Raw genomic sequence first — 17,891 nt, forward strand, 5'->3', positions numbered from 1 at the left:
CTACCTCAACGACATGGCCATCAGACCTACAGATAATAGAATTACCGAATACGCAAACGCATCAACAAGGAACAACGAACAACGGCTTCCAACCCAAAGAAATCACTATCTATTAAAAAAAAAAAAAAAAAAAAAAAAAAAAAAGAGAGAGAGAGAGGAAAAGAAAGGCTCAGGAAACGCAAAATTAAACGACGCATATTATGGGAAAAAACGAATATGTATTTCAACACCAAAGGTCAGCACCACAATTATAAAGTCTCCTTGAATAGGGGTGCAATATCTAAGACGCTATCCTCGTCCCATTCCCACAGCTCGACCAAGTACCGCCGGAATTGTTTCCGCCACTGCCTGACGGCCTCTCGATAACGAACGTTAACCTGGTTGGGGTAAAAGACGTAAACCGCACTGGCACGCTAAAACAAATAATAAATAACATACGTCAAAAAAAAAAAAAAAAAAAAAAAAAAAAAAAAAAAAAAAAAAAAAAAAAGAGGGAGCAACAACAAAGAAAGATCACTTACCCAGGCATAAAACACATCACGACGACAAACACACAAATTATCCATTCTCTTTTAGCTCTTTTCCGTTAAACTCCCACAGAACGTAACTGCAACTAATGACAGTTCCCTTTTCAAAGTAAGGCACTACACGACCAACCCACATATATATATACCACAAACTCCCCACCAGGTTTACCAGGTGCGTGACAACGTTTGATTTCTACGTCGACAATTTTCAATAGCCACCGTGGAATATCTAACTCAGCGTATTCATAGACACGGCATTTTAAAAGCAAGCCTTTTATGGTCATATAAATTTTCACTCGGCATCTATTTCAAAATTATCGACTGTCTAACGTGGGGGGGGGTGTGCCCTGTGGCCACTTCCCGCACAAATTTTTCCACTTTATACATAAGAACAACAACACAAAACCTGTACATATCTTCGACACTTTATATACATATTTCTTTTCTTTATATTTTCAACAGCTGCGCCCCGTTGTATTCTCTTCGGCACCTTTTACTTTTATATTTTGAACAGCCACCTTTTATTGTAAAATTTTTCACTATTATATATATACTCTGTGAATGCATGAAAATGTATGTGTGATTGAGCAAATGAGGGTGGCGAACGACGAAAACACCTTACACAAAATGCCCTCGCGAGAGCATTTTGTGTCTAGCGTGGGGGGTGTTACGTCCCTAGTTATAACCCATTTTCGTCTTTCGCCATTCCAAAGAGGTCTTGCTCTGGAATCCGCGAAACATCAGCGTTTTCTCGCTTGGCGACGGCCGCGATACGAAATCGGGGAACTCGCGGAAGGCGATGGCGAAAACCCTTTGCTTGCAGGTTTTCGCAAGCAAAGAGCGTGACCTACTCCCCTTTTGGGAGTATAAGTTATCGGTGCAACGCAAGTACGCCAGTTCCGCGATACCGTAAAACAGAGACGAAGCTCTGTTCCTCCGCGACCCGCGTTTGGCTACCTCGAAACCAAGAGGATCATCAACGACGTGCTCGGCCTACGGTTCAACACGAGGGTATCCCCGAGGTCTGAGGATCCAGGCCCATAATAGGACAAGCTCCAGGAGTGCACCCGTGTGCCGGCAGGACCACCACCAACCGCTTGCATCTTCCAAGGTCGAGGTGTAGCCCACGCGTCGCGAGTTTAGCGTTTTGTCGAGTCCGCGAGTTAAGCGTAAAGTGAGACCTCGAGTGTGAGTGACCGACGCGTGCAAGGAAAGCATTTGTTGACGACACCCGAAGACAACGAAGGGTATGTAATAGATAACAATTAAAATATATATGTACGAGTTCAAACAACCGCAATCGCGTATCAAGATTATTCGATTCCCATCTTATCTCCCTTAACCCCTGAAAGGTAGGTCAAGGTGCGCCTTAGCGCTTTAAGCGGCAGAATCCGTAGATCGTATTTAGCGTATAATAAACGCCCCGTAGAACGGGACGTAACAATGGCAAAAGAGTTCAAGAAACCTTATGACTCTGGAAAATGCATATATTGCATGATTCGGAAACATGCCTGTAATATATATATATACATTTCTTTTTTTTCTCCTTCAGATGATAAAATGGTGCGAGAAGTTCAGCTGCTGCTGCAGCAGCAGCAAGAGCAGCACCGACTGCAGATGCAGCAGCTGCAGGAACAGCAGCGTCAACAATTGCAGCAACTGAGGGAGGAGCTCCTCCCTCAGGAACGAGATGATCGTCAATCAAGGGAGGAGCCCCTCCCTCAGGTGCAAGACATGGAAAGAGAGGAGAATGATTCGGAGCCACCTCGAAGTATGTATTACAGATTCTTTTTTATATTATGAATTATTGCCTCGTACAGAGGAATACAATATTGCCCTTATCAGAACATCTTTGTTGTTCAATATAAGGGCAAATATTTATAATAATAATATTTTAAATAAAAAAAACTACATATCTAATAATTCCAATTTTTCTTCATTGCAGAAAGAGGAGTAGCGGCAGGGAGATCCCGGCGTTTGCGGGGGTACAGGGGGGTCAGGGAAGGGGGGGAGGGGAATAGGAGGATGAGGCGCAAGGGGAAGGGGCAGGGGGGAAGGGAAATTTTGTGCATTTCTGCTTTTATTAACATTATTTTTTTTTTTTATTATCATTAAAATGATTTGAAAAAATGTTCTTCGGTGTTCTGCTGTTTTATTTTTATTAACTAACAGTACTTGATCCTTACTAAACCATTGAGATTGAAATATAACTTTACGGCATCCTGCAAATATTGTTCGTTGCTCTAATTCCACTAAAAAGTGTGAAATAAAATAATTTTTAACAAAAAAAAAAATCCGACTTCAAAATGCACTAAAAAGTATAAAATAATTTCCATTTCATTTATATCTGTATTCCACAGCTATTAATACAATCTACTTAATCGTTAAATAGGATACTAAATATATTTCAAAGTTTTCGGAGGCGGTGCAAAATTAAAAATACCCGAACAAACGGTGCTGCCAATAACGATTTGATTGTGGTATGGCAAACTTGGTAATTAATAAGTCGTAAGAGAAAAATTATAGGTCCGATTGAAAACATTTGTAATTGTAACGATTGTATGAGAAATTGTCAGCACTCCTGATGGACATGCACTATACTGCAGTTCACAAGAGACCATACTTAACTCGCGCATCTCACTAGGTCTAGAGAGATTTTTAATGACGTGTGTTATTCCCCTCACCAGCTTGCTTCTTATTATACTTTGCGATCATATAAATGGTGGCCAGAAATATATGACGTACGATAACTGAAAAACGGTGATGATATTGTAAAGTTTCACGATGCAATGAAAATTCTATTATTTTCCGGAAAAAATGATGTGAACGCAAAGTAAGAAGCAAGCTGTAAAGGGAAATCACACGCACTATTAAAAATCTCCCTAGACCTCAGTAGGTCACTAGCTGCGCGAGTTAAGTGCGGTCACTCGTGAACTGCAGTATATTTAATTCGTAACGGGTATATTGATTCCCATTGAATATTGTTTACTTGAAATTATCAAATGGGTCATTTGTCACTGGTTGCCGACACCTGAACTAGGATCTTCCTAGTAGAGGAAAAGTTTTTAATTTTGCGCCGCCTCCGAAAACTTTGAAATATATTTAGTATCCTATTTAACGATTAAGTAGATTGTATTAATAGCTGTGGAATACAGATACAAATGAAATGGAAATTATTTTATACTTTTTAGTGCATTTTGTTCACAATTTATCACTTCTGGAAGACGTAAAATGGAATCTACGATTTGTACGCAGCAGACGTCAAATAGACATAAGAATAGTTCACTGATTCTCCGTCAGAGGCATTGATGGTATATTTGACCACGTTATCATCAGGGTCGATAAAAACACAAATCAGTCTATAAATGTAAATTCGATAAATCAGACGATAAATGTAAGGCATAGTTATCTTAACGTATTAAGACTTCTGTCACGGTGTTGCCACATCTGTTACAATTGTAACAGGCTCGAGCCGATTTTGATTCCTGCCAGACATAGAAAAGAATAGTGCGCTCGAGAGAAAGAGATCCGAGAATGAAACAATACATATACTAATGTGTGCAACCATAAAACTTTTTTATTCATATTTATAATCATGTTTTTTTATCAATGAAATTGCAGATAGAATACTTGAAATGATATGCCGGAAAAATGAATTATAAAACTTGCATCATATACAGTGAAAACTTGATAAATGTAACTATTGCCGGTCCACTTTGCAACTGTTATGGAATAGGAGATACATTTTTCGAATTTAATTGTCTAATCAATAAACACTGAGTAGAAACAGTTAGTAGCTAAAGACGAAAGAGAAACTAAAACCGGGATTTATTGCCTTCATTTAAATGCCCCATGTCAATGTGACCATACTAATGCACAGAATAAAGTTTTTTATTTTGTACTTTTTATTAATAAAAATTTCACTATCATGTGGAGAAGATTTTTCTGATTAAAATGAAGCTAAACACAATATAAATTGGTCAACATTTAGTAGCATAATATTGGGTTAAATGTTGTGCTTGCGAGTATTTCTCTCTTTGCTTATCCTTCTTGCGCTATCCTTTTCTATGTTCGGAAACATCAAAGAACGACGGATTCGTGGTACTGGTAGAGGTAGAATGAATGAAATAATACACATAACGTAAGTACGCGACCATAAGACTTATAGGAATGAAAATTACCTGACATAATAATTTCAAGAAGGGAATAAGAAATAAAGAAATGAATAATGAATTTTAATATAATTCTGTCACACTTAGCCTGTGACACCCTGTATATGCAGGTACAATTATATTAAAATTCATTATTATATTTCAGATGAAAAAAATTTCAATAATACGTGGCTGGAGTGGCTGTCATGGTAACCGACGATGTAGACGTCGCGGAGAAAGAAGAGGCATTGTTTATATTTATTGATTATATTTCAATCAATAAATATTGTATATTATAGATCAATTTACATGTTCCTATAAGTTTTATAGTCGCGTACGTTATGTGTATTACAGAGTCTCATCGAATCTGTCGTAGCGTGTGACTATACTTTCGCCGATTGGCCCTACGTTGTTTCATTCATGATACTCCTTCTCTTTCTTTCGCGCTCTCGTTTTCTATGTCCGCCAGGAATCAAAATCTCGCGCGGCTCAAGCAAATTCATTTTGCTAGATGGTCACAGATGCGGCAACACCGCGTTAGAACTCTCAAATGATGTGATTTGGCAACTATGCCACCTCACTTTCGTTTCTTATTCTGCATAATGACGTTAGATGTCACACCGTCAAATGTCGAATTTCTCAATTATGTATATTCACGATTGCCCGATTCTTTCTAATGGCGCTTACATCGATTCGGAGGAGGCCTCGAAGGAGTCTGTGCCCTTAACATTTTGCCATAGCTCGCACCGTTTCCGAGATATTTGCAGATTTACCTCAAGGAAAGGGGCGTCACGCAGATATTCCGAGATATTTCTTCTTCTTCTTGTTCTTCTTCTGCACAGCTGCGCTGGAAGTCGCATCTAGAGCTGGGAATAGTGAGTACAGCTTAGAATAGTGCAGAGTTACCTCAAAGAAAGGGGCCACAGTGTTTCTTCTTCCTTATAATGTTGGTACGGCTTCGGAACTTTTAAATATCTCGATATATCTCGAAAACTGCGCATCTGATCAAGAAATGTCAGAGGATACAAGTAGTAGGAAATTTAATTTTCTACAAAAAAGGTCTCTTAACGTTTTGCCATAGCTCGCACCGTTTCCGAGATATTTGCAGATTTACCTCAAGCAAAGGGGCGTCGCGCACATATTCCGAGATATTTCTTCTTCTTCTTGTTTTTCTTCTGCACAGCTGCGCTAGAAGTGGCATTTACAGCTCGGAATAGTGAATACAGGTTAGAATAGTGCAGAGTTACCTCAATGAAAGGGACCACAGTGTTTCTTCATCCTTATAATGTTGGTGCGGCGTCGGAACTTTTAAATATCTCGATATATCTCAAAAACTACGCAACTGATTAAAAAAAATCTCATACAACGTAAATAGTAGGAAATTTAATTTGCTACAAAAAAGGTCTAATAACATTTTGCCATAGGTCGCACCGTTTCCGAGGTATTTGCAGATTTACCTCAAGGAAAGGGGCGTCACGCACATATTCCGAGATATTTCTTCTTCTTCTGCACAGCTGCGCTGGAAGTGGCATTTACTGCTCGGAATAGTGAATACAGCTTAGAATAGTGCAGAGTTACCTCAACGAAAGGGGCCACGGTGTTTCTGCATCTTTATAACGTGTGTACGTGTACGAATTTCGCACTTCAAACTCGTACGAATATCACGGACGGTAACATGGATCGATAATCCCGTCTTCACCAAATACGTAAAAGTTATCGCTGCTGCGCTGTCTAACCACCGATCCGAGCGCTCGCCAATATTAAAACTCCTAAATTCGAACCGTAACGGCATTAATGCGAAAGCAATTCAGAGAGCGATTATCAAGCGACAACAACGACCAAGAGCTTTATCTTTACTCGAGTTTAGAGCATTTTTAATTTCAATTCAGTGCCTTGCACCGCGAAGTCTGTGAATCGTGCAATCCCAAATTAAAACACAAGTGTGATTTTTGTAGTGCTTAATTCACGGCTCACTGTGTAAAAATTATAAGTTATACACAATTAGTGACCGCTAAGCTGTGTTGTTCATCTTCTCCTCGACGCCCACGTCTTTGAAAAGACGGAATCCACGCCTTTTCCGGAAACTGTAATTCTCGCCGAGAACACATTATTTCTAATGTGGATATAGTAATAATGATATTGTTATTAAATGTACATAGATCTGTATGCAGGAATCAGTATATTACATTATTTCTATTGTGGACATAGTAATAATGATATTGTTGTTAAGTGTATATTACATATCTAATGCAGATATAGTAATAATGACATTATTACTAAATGCGCATTGATCTGTAGGAAGGTATCAGTATATTACATTATATCTAATGAAGATAGAGTAGTAATGATATTGTTATTAAATGTATAATACATATCTAACGCAGATATAGTAATAATTATGTTGTTACTAAGTGTACATTGATCTGTAGGAAGGTATCTGTATATTACATTACGTCTGATGCAGATATACTAATAATGATATTGGTATTAAATGTACATTGATCTGTATGAAGTAATCAGTATATTACATTATTTCTAACGTAGATATAGTAATAATGACATTCTTATCTTTATATATATATTTCTTCTGTGCGTGTGTATGTGACTGAAATGCTCCTAAACATTTTTTGATCAGATGCGCAGTTTTCGAGATATATCGAGATATTTAAAAGTTCCGAAGCCGCATCAACATTATAAGGAAGAAGAAACACTGTGGCCCCTTTCTTTGAGGTAACTCTGCACTATTCTAAGCTGTATTTACTATTCCCAGCTGTAAGTGCCACTTCCAGCGCAGCTGTGCAGAAGTAGAAGTATGTCGGAATATGTGCGTGACGCCCCTTTACTTGAGGTAAACCTGCAAATATCTTGGAAACCGTGCGAGCTATGGCAAAATGTTAAGAGACCTTTTTTGTAGGAAATTAAATTTCCTACTATTTATTCTCTATGACATTTTTTGATCAGATGCGTAGTTTTGGAGCTGTGGCTCCAAAATACGCGGAATTTCACTGCGAATCGTTTCCAATTTACGAAAATTATCCTTAAATAATGTCCAGTGTTTATAATTAACACCCCGAACACCGGAAACACGACGTCGAAATGCCGCGTAACACGCACATCACGTTTTCGTTATTTAACAATAAATTAACACAATATTTAATCAAAAAACGACACAATAGCACATCCGACCACATAATAAAAATGATTTTACCAAAAAACGCGAATAACTAAGCCGCTATCTACCGCGTTGAAAATCTAACCACGGAGCGACCACGAAACATGACCGCTCTCCTTGACGCGTCGAGCGGGAATCCAACTTTCTTTTTTTTCGCGGGGAAATCTTACATAAGACCCCCGCCACCCGTGGGGGAGGGCAGCGGGGGAGTGTCAGATTCCTACTGACTAAAACCCCACGGCAACCTCCTCTGGCGTATGGCAGAGGCTCCGGGACCTGATTACTATAACTCCGGAGCCTCCCCCGACGTGCGCTGAAAGCGCCCCTCCCCCAGCCTGCACCAGGGTTTGCACCCGGTGCCGGCTCCATCGCGGGGGAACTGCGTGCAATGGCGGCAGGGCCCCCCAGCCCGTACCATCGGCAGCCGCCGCGCCTCGATCTCCTCACAGGCTACGGGGAGGAGCAACCCCCCGCCTGCCCGCGAGGAAGATCAGGCGCAACACTTCGCTCCGCCGGCTTCCGGTGCCGGCTACACCCCGGGTCCGCGTGCAATGGCGCCCAAACAGGCGCCTGCGGCCCGCCGAGTCGTCCCCCTGTGGGCTGCGGTGAGCCGTGGCCGGCCATCCTCCAGGGGGACGCCCTCGGCTCCGCTGCACCCCCCCCCCCCCAGCGGGGGCCAGCGCCACTCCCAGCCTGGGAGGGAGATGCCACTCCCCGCCTGGGAGGGAGACGCCACTCTCCACCCGGAGTCACCCGGCCCCCCAGAGGTGGACGGAGAGGGGCCCCCGATTGAGAACGGGGTCCCCACGCGCTCGCCCCCGGGTCCGACCGGGGTCCGGGCTCATTTCGTCCGGGGCGGGGTGGTACACCGCACCACTCCCACCCCCACAAGAAACACCCCCCGTAATATCTCCCCAGGAGGCGGGAGGGCACGCGGGCCCTCCCGCTACACTACCCCGTCCCGCATCCGTCGCACCGGGGGGGCAAATAGCGAATGCCGCCATCGCCCCCCCCCCCCCCGCACCCCTTATGGCGGCGGATCCCTGCGACGTCGACGCGGCCCACGTCCGCGACCTCTCCTTGAGCGTCATGACCTCCTCGCAGAAGGTGGTCACGGCCCTCCATTCTGTCTCGCCGGCAAGCATCTGACTCACGACGCCTGCCGGCGAGAGATCCTTGCCTATTTTTGCCGTCAGGGCGTGGCGCGCCACCGCAAACACCGGGTACTCTGCCAGCGTGTGCTGTGCGGCGTCCCGCGCCGGCCCCCAGAGCTAACAGTGGGGGGTCCATTCCCTGTTCCTCCGGCACAGGAACTCCCCGAACACCCCGTGTCCGGAGAGCACCTGTGTGTCCCGGAACGACAGGGCGCCGAGGCCGCGATCTAGCCACTCCGATATCATCGGCAGGACCGCCCCTACGGCGCGGGTTCCGGCGGCAGCCCCATCTGTTAGGGATCTCTGCCACCTTTCCGCCGCGACCAGTCGGGCCTGGCTCCGGTGTTCCTCGACCGTCGGCCCCGGCGGGTCCTCCCCGGCCTGGCGGAGGGCTCGCGAATACCTGTATGTACTGGATTCGACCTCCGCCTGGTACCGGAGTGGAATGAGACCAGCCAGGACCATCGCCCCCTCGTAGGAGATCGTGCAGTAGCCCCGCACGATCCTGATGGCCAGCCGGCGCTCCACCCGCCGCAGCAGAGTGCAGCTGTGCCTGCTGACCGCCAGATCGCCGGCCCATATCGGAGCCCCGTATAGGGCTATGAACCGGACGATTCCCACGTATAGGCGGCGAACCCTCACTCCCGGCCCCCCGAGGTTGGGCAACAGGCGGCCAAGATTGGTCGCCACCTGTTCCAATCGGGGAGCCAGGCGGTCGAAGTGAACATCGAACCGCCAGTGGCTGTCGAGATACAGACCGAGGTATCGAAGACCCCTGCCGATCACGATCCGGCACCCGTCGACCTCGATCCAGAGGTGGGCCGGAGGGGCTACCTCACGCCGAGGATCGAAGAACCACATCGCCTCGGTCTTGTGAGGAGCCAGCGCCAGACCCAGCGCCCGGTTCGCTCTTCGCACGATGGCGACCCCCACCTCGGCACGGCGGCAGGTCCTCAACCAGTCCCGTCCGGTGGCCAGCAGGTAGTAGTCATCTGCGAATACCGTGGCCCACACCCCGGGCGGGAGGATCACCCGCAGCGCCGCGTTGTACCCCACGTTCCATAAGGGGGGGCCCAGTTTGGACCCCTGGGGCACTCCGCAGTCGACCTCCCTCCAGTGCAGCGTACCGTCCCGGCCCGTGTACAGTATCCACCTGCCATCCAGGAAGGCCCCGATGATCCTCTGCAGAAACGGGGGGAGGTTGTGGTGAACCAGCGCCCACCGTATCGTCCCATGGGGCAGGGTGTTGAACGCGTGTGTAACGTCCAAGGAGACGCCCAGCGCCACCCCACCCCCGGACGTGGCCGACTCGGCGAGGGTGCGCACACGCTGGATAGCGTCAATGGTGCTACGACCCTCGCGAAACCCGAACTGGATGTCGGCCAAATCGGGGCCAACGCTAGCCAGGTGGTGGACGAGGCGGTTTGCGATGACATGCTCGAAGTGATATCCCATTTCCCACAATGGGCCGGTACGCAGAGGGAGAATCTGCGGGCCGTCCGTCCTTTCGGAGGAGGACCAGCCGCCCCTCCTTCCAAATCGAGGGGAACACCCCCTGCTCCAAAGCGGCGCTGAAGAGGGGGCACAGCCTCGAACGTAGGATGCCGGACGCGATAACCCAGGCGCGGCCGGGGATGTCGTCCGGGCCCGGGGCGGTGTCCTTGGCCCCGAGCCTTCTGACGGCATCGTCCTGCTCCTCGTCTGTGACACCCAGATCGGCGGACCAGGCGACGGGCTCCGTCGGCCCTTGCTGGTGGCGCCGCTGCGACGTTCCCCCGGAACGGGGGAAGAGGGTGTCTATTACCCGCGTCAGCAGCTGGGGGTCCAGGCTCTCCGAGACCGGGGGCGCCCGTGCGCGGTGCTTGCCCATGACCATCCGGTAAGGGCGCACCCACGGATCCTCGTCCAGAGTGCCCTGGAGCTCCTCCCACGCCCGGTATTTCGCATCCCTGATGGCCTGCCTCAGGGCTACCACGAAGACCTGGTATGGGCCCCTCAGCAGATCCTCTCTCGCCGGGTCGCGGACTCGAGCCCTTCGGGCGCGCTGTCACTGGCGCCGGGCGTGCTGACACTCCGCAATGTCGCCCGACCACCAGTACACCGCCCTCCGTGGGGGCAGGCGCGGCGCCCGGGGCATGGCGGTGTCGCATATTGCGGTCATCGCCTCCCGGAACCACTTGGCCTCCCCCTCAACGTCCACGACCGGCCCGGCCGGAAAAGCTGGCCAGGCCACGACAAGGGCTGCGGCCATCAGCATGTCCTTGTCCAGCCTCCTCAGCACCCAGCGACGCAGTGGCGGGCCACGCGCCGGCCGGGGGGCGGCGGGGACGGAGTAGCCGACTGTGATGTATAGATGATCACTCAGCGTATCCCTCGCCGCCACCCTCCAATTTTGCACCATGCGCCCGGCCACAGGGGACGCCCAGCCCAGATCCACAATGGTTTCCCCCTGAGCCCGAACGCAGGTGCAGGCGGAGCCCGTGTTTAGGAGCATGAGCCCCGCGCCAGCCGCCCAGAGCAGTACCGCCCCTCCTCTCGCGTCGGTCCTCGGGGATCCCCAGGCTTCGGCCTTGGAGTTGAAATCCCCGAGGACATACGTCGGCCGGGTGTGGGAGCTAACCACAACGCTCCCCACCCGGTCCAGCAACTCCTCGCACCGCTCCAGGGACCAGCTGGGCGGCGCGTACACGCCCACCACTGTTACGCCCCCCAGTCAACGGCCACGATACCCCGCCCCCGTGCTAAGACATCGGCGGGCGGTGGGACGTGCCGACCCCCTGGACGATGGCGACGGAGCACGCCGCGTCGCCGAACCGCTTGGTTCGGTCCAGTATGCGGTACGGCTCCGCCACCACCGCAACCTCAATCTGCCACTCGAGCAGGGTTTGTAGCAAAAGGTCCTGCGCCCCGCCGAGTGGTTGATGTTGGCCTGCAAGAGAGGACCCTTAGGCCCTATTGCGCGCCGGCTCCACCGCTGCCTCCACAGCTGCTTCTGCCTTGCTGGGGCCCGCTACCCCAGTGGGCGATGCAGCCGGGGACTGCTTCGCGCTCGTCTTTTTGGCGGACTTCTTCCGCCCTTTCTTCGCGGAGAGCGACGGTCATCCTCTGGTCCCCATCCTGTGCCCCGCGGGCCGCCCTGAATCGGTGCACAGGGGGCACCGCGGCGGGGCCGTACAGCCACTGGCTCGATGGTCCAGATCATCGCAGTTGAAGCAGCGATCCGAACGATCGACCCCGCAGGGACACCGCTGCCTGACGTGTCCAGTCTCCAGGCAGCGGTAGCACTCCAGGGGGCGAGCCGCCAGGGCCTCGACCCGTGCTGAGGACCAGCCGACCCTCAGCCTCCCCGCGTCGACGACCTTGTTGGCTGCAGTGAGGGGGCACCTCACCCAGACCCTCCCCGCGCCACGGGATGGGGCGCAAATCTCCCCCACCTTCACCTCCTCCGCGGTGCAGGCTCCTTCGGTTGCCACCGCCGCTGCTACCTCCTCGTGACCGAATCGTCGAGCCCGATGAGGCGGATCTCGCCCATCTTAACTGGGCACGCCACCCTAACCTCATCGAACCCGCGGAACACAGTTTGGAGGCGGCTAGCTAGGGCCGCCGCCTTTGCCGCCCTCTCCGTCCCGGCGATCTCCAGGACGAGACCGCCGGTGGCCGCGCGCCTGGGCCAGAGATCGGCGATGCCGATCACCGCGAGGTCGACCTCCTGCCTGGCCCTGATCATGGCCTAACAATAGGTGGTCTTCGCCCCGGGCGCGACCGTTAGCGTGACCGCCGAGGTTTTGGGGGGGCGGGCGAGGCGGGGTTCTTTGTGGCCTCCTTTGTCGCCTTGCCCCCCGCGGTTCCCTCCTTTGGTGCGGCCGGGGGATTTGTCGCCCCGGCCGTCGTCCACCGCCCCGTCTTCTTCGCCGGCAGCGGAGGGGGGGCCATCTCCACACCCTTCGCCGCCTCTGCCTTCTTGGCTTTGCGGCCTACCAGCTTGGACCACGCCTCGTTCTCCTGGCGGTGGTCCTCCTGGATTTTTGCCATCCTGTCGGCAACGAACGAGGCGGAGGAGGCCGAAGGGCGGGAAGGCGCGCGAGTCCCAGCCGCCCCCGAACCCTTTTTCTGGGGCTGCTGAGTTCCCTCGGATGTCGTGGGATCCCCGCGCTGTTGCCTCTGCCCCTTCCCTTGCCGTCCAGAGGTGGCAGGAGGGGGGCACCCGGCGGCGAGCTCCCGCCGGAGGTCGGCCACGCTCCGCGCGACGAGGGCAGCGATGCCATCCATGAGCGCGGCCGTCTCCGACGCCCCCGACGCCCCGCCCCCCCCCTGGCGGCCGGGGCCTCGTGCTCGGTGGGGTCGTCCACGGCCCGCCCCGCTGCGGTCGCGGCAGGCGAAGGTGATCGCACCGGGGCGGGGTCCTCCGTCTACTCCAACGTGGTAGCCCTCCGACAGCTCCTCTTCGGCCGGGCCTCCTGCTCCAGCGGGGACGCCGGCTGTGACACCTTGCTGGTGCCAGGGGCGGCCGGGGCTCTTACCGGCGGGAGCCTCCCGCGCAGAGCCTCCCGCGCAGAGCCTCCAGCTCCCGCCGCAGCTTCGCAATCTCCTCCCATTGTGGCGCTGTTTTGGCGTCGCGGAGCTGTAATTGGGCCCTGAGCTCCTCCGTTTCGTGGTCGTCGCGGTGTCGCGCGGCCCTCAGCCCCAGCTCGTTTACGACCGCCTCCACGTCGCGGGATGCTTCCCTGAGGGCACGGACACACGTGCCCTTCAGGTTTTTGAAGCACCCCGCAACATTCTCGACCTTTACGGCGCCCTCCATGGCGCGCGCCACAAAGTCTGGCGAGGGGACGTGGCGCACCTCCCGCGCAATTTCCTCCGCCTTCCTCAGCTTCAGGGCCGACCGGCTTGGCTGGCGGGGGGCCGCGCCGACGTCCAGTAGCTCCCTAGTTCCCTGCAGCTCCATCTCCTCCCGCTGTAGGCGCAGGAATTCTTCTTTCTTCGCGGCAAGGGCCACGTAATCTCCCGATGTATGGGGGCGTCCCCTCTTTCCCGCAGCCGAGGTGCAGGGGATCGTGGGCGGCACCGAGATCACCGACCCATCCGACTCCTCCTCGCTGTCAACAGGCTGTCGCCAGAATCCCCTATCAGAGGCAGCAGAAGAAGCCGTGGATCCCGCCGACATGGGTCGCGCCCTTCTGGCCCGAGCGGGATCCGCGGCCCTCCTGGGCCCCGGCTGCGCAGTCTCCTCATCCCTCGCCGACCTGACCGTGTCAGGTTCCCTTGCCTGGTTTGTCATCGTTTCGTCCCGTCCTGCGTTTTGTTTTTGGTTTGTAGAATTCTCCATGTTCGTCTCACGAGTAGGTCGGATCCTAGGTCCGCCCAGGCAGAGCCGCCTTACCTGGGTAAGGCAAATACACCCGGGGGGTCGCCAGGTACCCCGGGGTTGGTCGCTAGCAACTGGTGCACCCACCAGCCAACCCTGGTGCTAACTCCAGGGGCACCCTCCTCACCGTGTGCCGCAGCTTGGGGCTACGGATTTTTGAAGAGATTGTTATCCTCGCAGGCCGGCTGGTTAAGGCAAGCCTCCCGTTCCAGCGAAACGTGACCACTGGATTACGGTATAATTGCTAGGGCACCCTGGGTTCGCTACCCGCACCAGACTGCCACGCAGCCTGGCCCCTGGAGAACTCCACAACGCCGCTGCAACCTTCATCGCTTCTCAGCCCTGGACCTTACCGGCATGGTAGTACCTTCCAGAGTCCAAAGGCCGTAGCCCAAGGACCCCGCCGGCATCGCCCCAAGCCCTCATTGAGGCCATTCCAGCGGCAGCGATCGTCCCCCTTTCAGTCGCCTTGTACGACAGGCAGGGGTTACCGTGCCTGTATTCTATCCCCCAGTCACCGGGGAGGTTTTGATGGGTTTTCCTTCCCTTGGTGTTTGGTCCGCGGGAGCTATTTTATTTCACTCCTACCCTACATGCACTCCGAAAAGTATATGGCGAGCATTCCCCTATCCGCCACTTGGGGACGCGCCACGTCGAGGTATTACCTTCACGCCCAGCCAGTACACTTGGTCAGGTCCGTGGAACCTTTTTTTTTTTTTTATAGAAGAGGAAATGCATTTATGCACGCGCAGGATGATCCCCTTTCGTCTAGTTGGCTAGAGGGGGCCCGGGCAGTGTGGGACTCATGTCCGCCCTGAGGGGGCAGCCTGGCGCCCGTTTGGTGGGGTCAAACCCAAGAAGGCAACCCCAGAAGGGGGCAACCTGGCAACCCGACCCCGAAGGGTGGGGTTTAGCCCAAGAGTAGGTCTCAGCCCAGAAGGGGCGACCTTGAGCAGGTAGTCCAGATGGGACAGTCCTGTGGCTGGATGTACTACCCACTAAAACCACTTCCCTGTGGAGGCCGCCAGTACCTTTTCATCCTTTGGGATATATAAAGAATACCAACGTATAGCCACAACGGCGTTTTGGTAATTCAATGCATTTCGCATTATTCCGTCCTCACGCAAAAACGCCATGCGCTAGGCACCATGGGGCATCTGCGGATCCACGCCGTTGCACCTCCGATCTTGCGGTAGGACATTTTCAACCTGAGCAGTGCACGCAGGAATTTTTCTTCAGCAACGATCGGCACCGGGGCATCCTCCAGGATCGCGCCTTCCCGGCGTGACCGCGCCACCTCTTCGCCTGCCTAGCATTTTGCCAGGACAGGGCTTCCTCTTCGGCCACGACCAGGAACCGGAGCTCCTGCTCAACGGGTGGTCGCGCCATGTGTTCACCTGCTTCAGCAGGGCTTGCTCTTCAACACAGCCAGGTCCCGGGACGAGTCCTTACCTCAGTTGACTGTGCCACGTCTTCGTAGGCTGCAATCCTCGATGACTTGTCCCATACATACTCCACACACACACACAAACGCTCACGACAAGCATAGCACATTGGATACCCCAAAATGCAACAATAATAAGTGAATGAGTGAATGAATGAATGAATCAGTAAATCAATAAGTCCATGAATAGAACCGATAAACAAACAGTAAATAATGATAAAATGATGAACATATTAGCTATAATAAACATAAACATAATTAAACGTGATTGAACGTAACTAGATCACAAAATTCAACAAAAATCAGCGGATAATATGCATCTGATGCACAGAACAGTTTATGAAACAGTTAAAATAAAAGGACGAACAATAATAAACATGCGAACATGCGAACATGTGAACTAAACATAAGAAGCATGGCAAGCGAGTAAACAGACGAGCATATGTGGACTCGACATAAGCAGAGCAAAGCAATTAACCAACAAAAGCTCAAAACCTCAGACGTCAACATCCAGCCAAGCAACCAAGCAGCAGGGAATAGTAGTAAAGAGTATTTAATATTTAACCCTAGCACACAATTTGAACACACTGTTCAAATAAAATTCAAACAAACTATAAAACTGAAATGAAAATGAACCAAGGATGTAAAAGGTAAAGTAAAGTTGCAAAGATGTCAGATAATAGCAGATAGCAATGCCAGAAGAAGTAAAACACAGAATGCCAATATTGTCAAAAGTAAAAGGTATAGTATAAAGTATACCATAGACAGCAGATTCTCATGCGAAGTGGGTACTGTGCGTTGCAGCTAAGTTGCCGAGCACCTACAAACTGAACCGACAGAGGGGCAAGGGGACTGTGCGTTCGCTCCACCTAATCCCTTCCAGGAGCCCGTAACTTGAGAAGTGAGCGGCCAGATTGCATAGGCGTAATATTTCCATATTTGCGGAAGATACACTTAACTATATAAACATGCCATTTTTTCGGGATATTAATAGATTTTTTATAATACTTGTTCTTGACAACGGTTGTTATTATGCAAAATTTATGGAAATTACATTATGGAAAGTGTAAAAACTCTCCTGTTTTCTTAATAATGCAAACCCCGAATCTACCTCTACGCCAATGCATTCAACTCGTCGCTCGCTATCGCTTCATCTCATTCTGTTTCAATGTCTGTCCTTAGCGACGTTCGTCACGCGATAGATTTGTGGATGTAAGGGACTCAGCCAATAAACATAATACGTGTGACTGGAGACAGGTCAACGAATTTGATTGGACGGCAACTTAGCTGCAACGCACAGTACACGCATTACCACAAAATGAAGAAACAAGATCACCACAACAGAAAGGTACGCTATATAGTATAGCAAATAAATGCATGTGCGACAGGGAATTCCTCATAATCATCTATTAAAACTATCAAAGTGACTGGAAGAAGAATTACAGATAATAAGAAGAGAACTGAGAGCTTATATGAAGTGCTCAAACCAGCGAAGCTGAGAAGCTGAGAATCCCTCCTGCGAGGCCCACATAGCCAAGATAACCAGGTTAACGTAAATGAAAAGAGCAACATAAAACATAAAATTGAGCAGGTCAATCAATGGCGTTAACGTCAGACATTGTATACGATACATAATATATTCCTATCACGTCAATTAATGGGAAAAGTACTAAATCTTCAAAGAAGGGAAGATCAGCTGGGAATAAAAGCAAAAGAAGAAATAGATGGTGAGCATAATGTAACACTGATAATTGGAATTATTGTTTGAAATTATTGAAACTGCTTAAACTTGCTTGCAGGAAGATTTCACGCAACCACGACCTCAAATTCGTTTAATAAGCAAAGATGGTGGAGAAACAATCAAATCATCAAATGAAGGCAGTGAGCAATAAATAAATAAATTATTAATTATTGTTAGCAAATCACAATAAAGATAAGTAACAATATATATCCCATAACATGAATGATGATGAATATAATGAACATAGTAGGAAGAGATAGAACTATTAACATCATAAGATACCATGATATTAAATATTAAACCGTAAATCATAATATTAATCCATTTGCAGAAAACC

Source organism: Osmia bicornis, chromosome 8, assembly GCF_907164935.1.
Source record: "Osmia bicornis bicornis chromosome 8, iOsmBic2.1, whole genome shotgun sequence".
NCBI classification, from domain to species: Eukaryota; Metazoa; Arthropoda; class Insecta; order Hymenoptera; family Megachilidae; genus Osmia; species Osmia bicornis.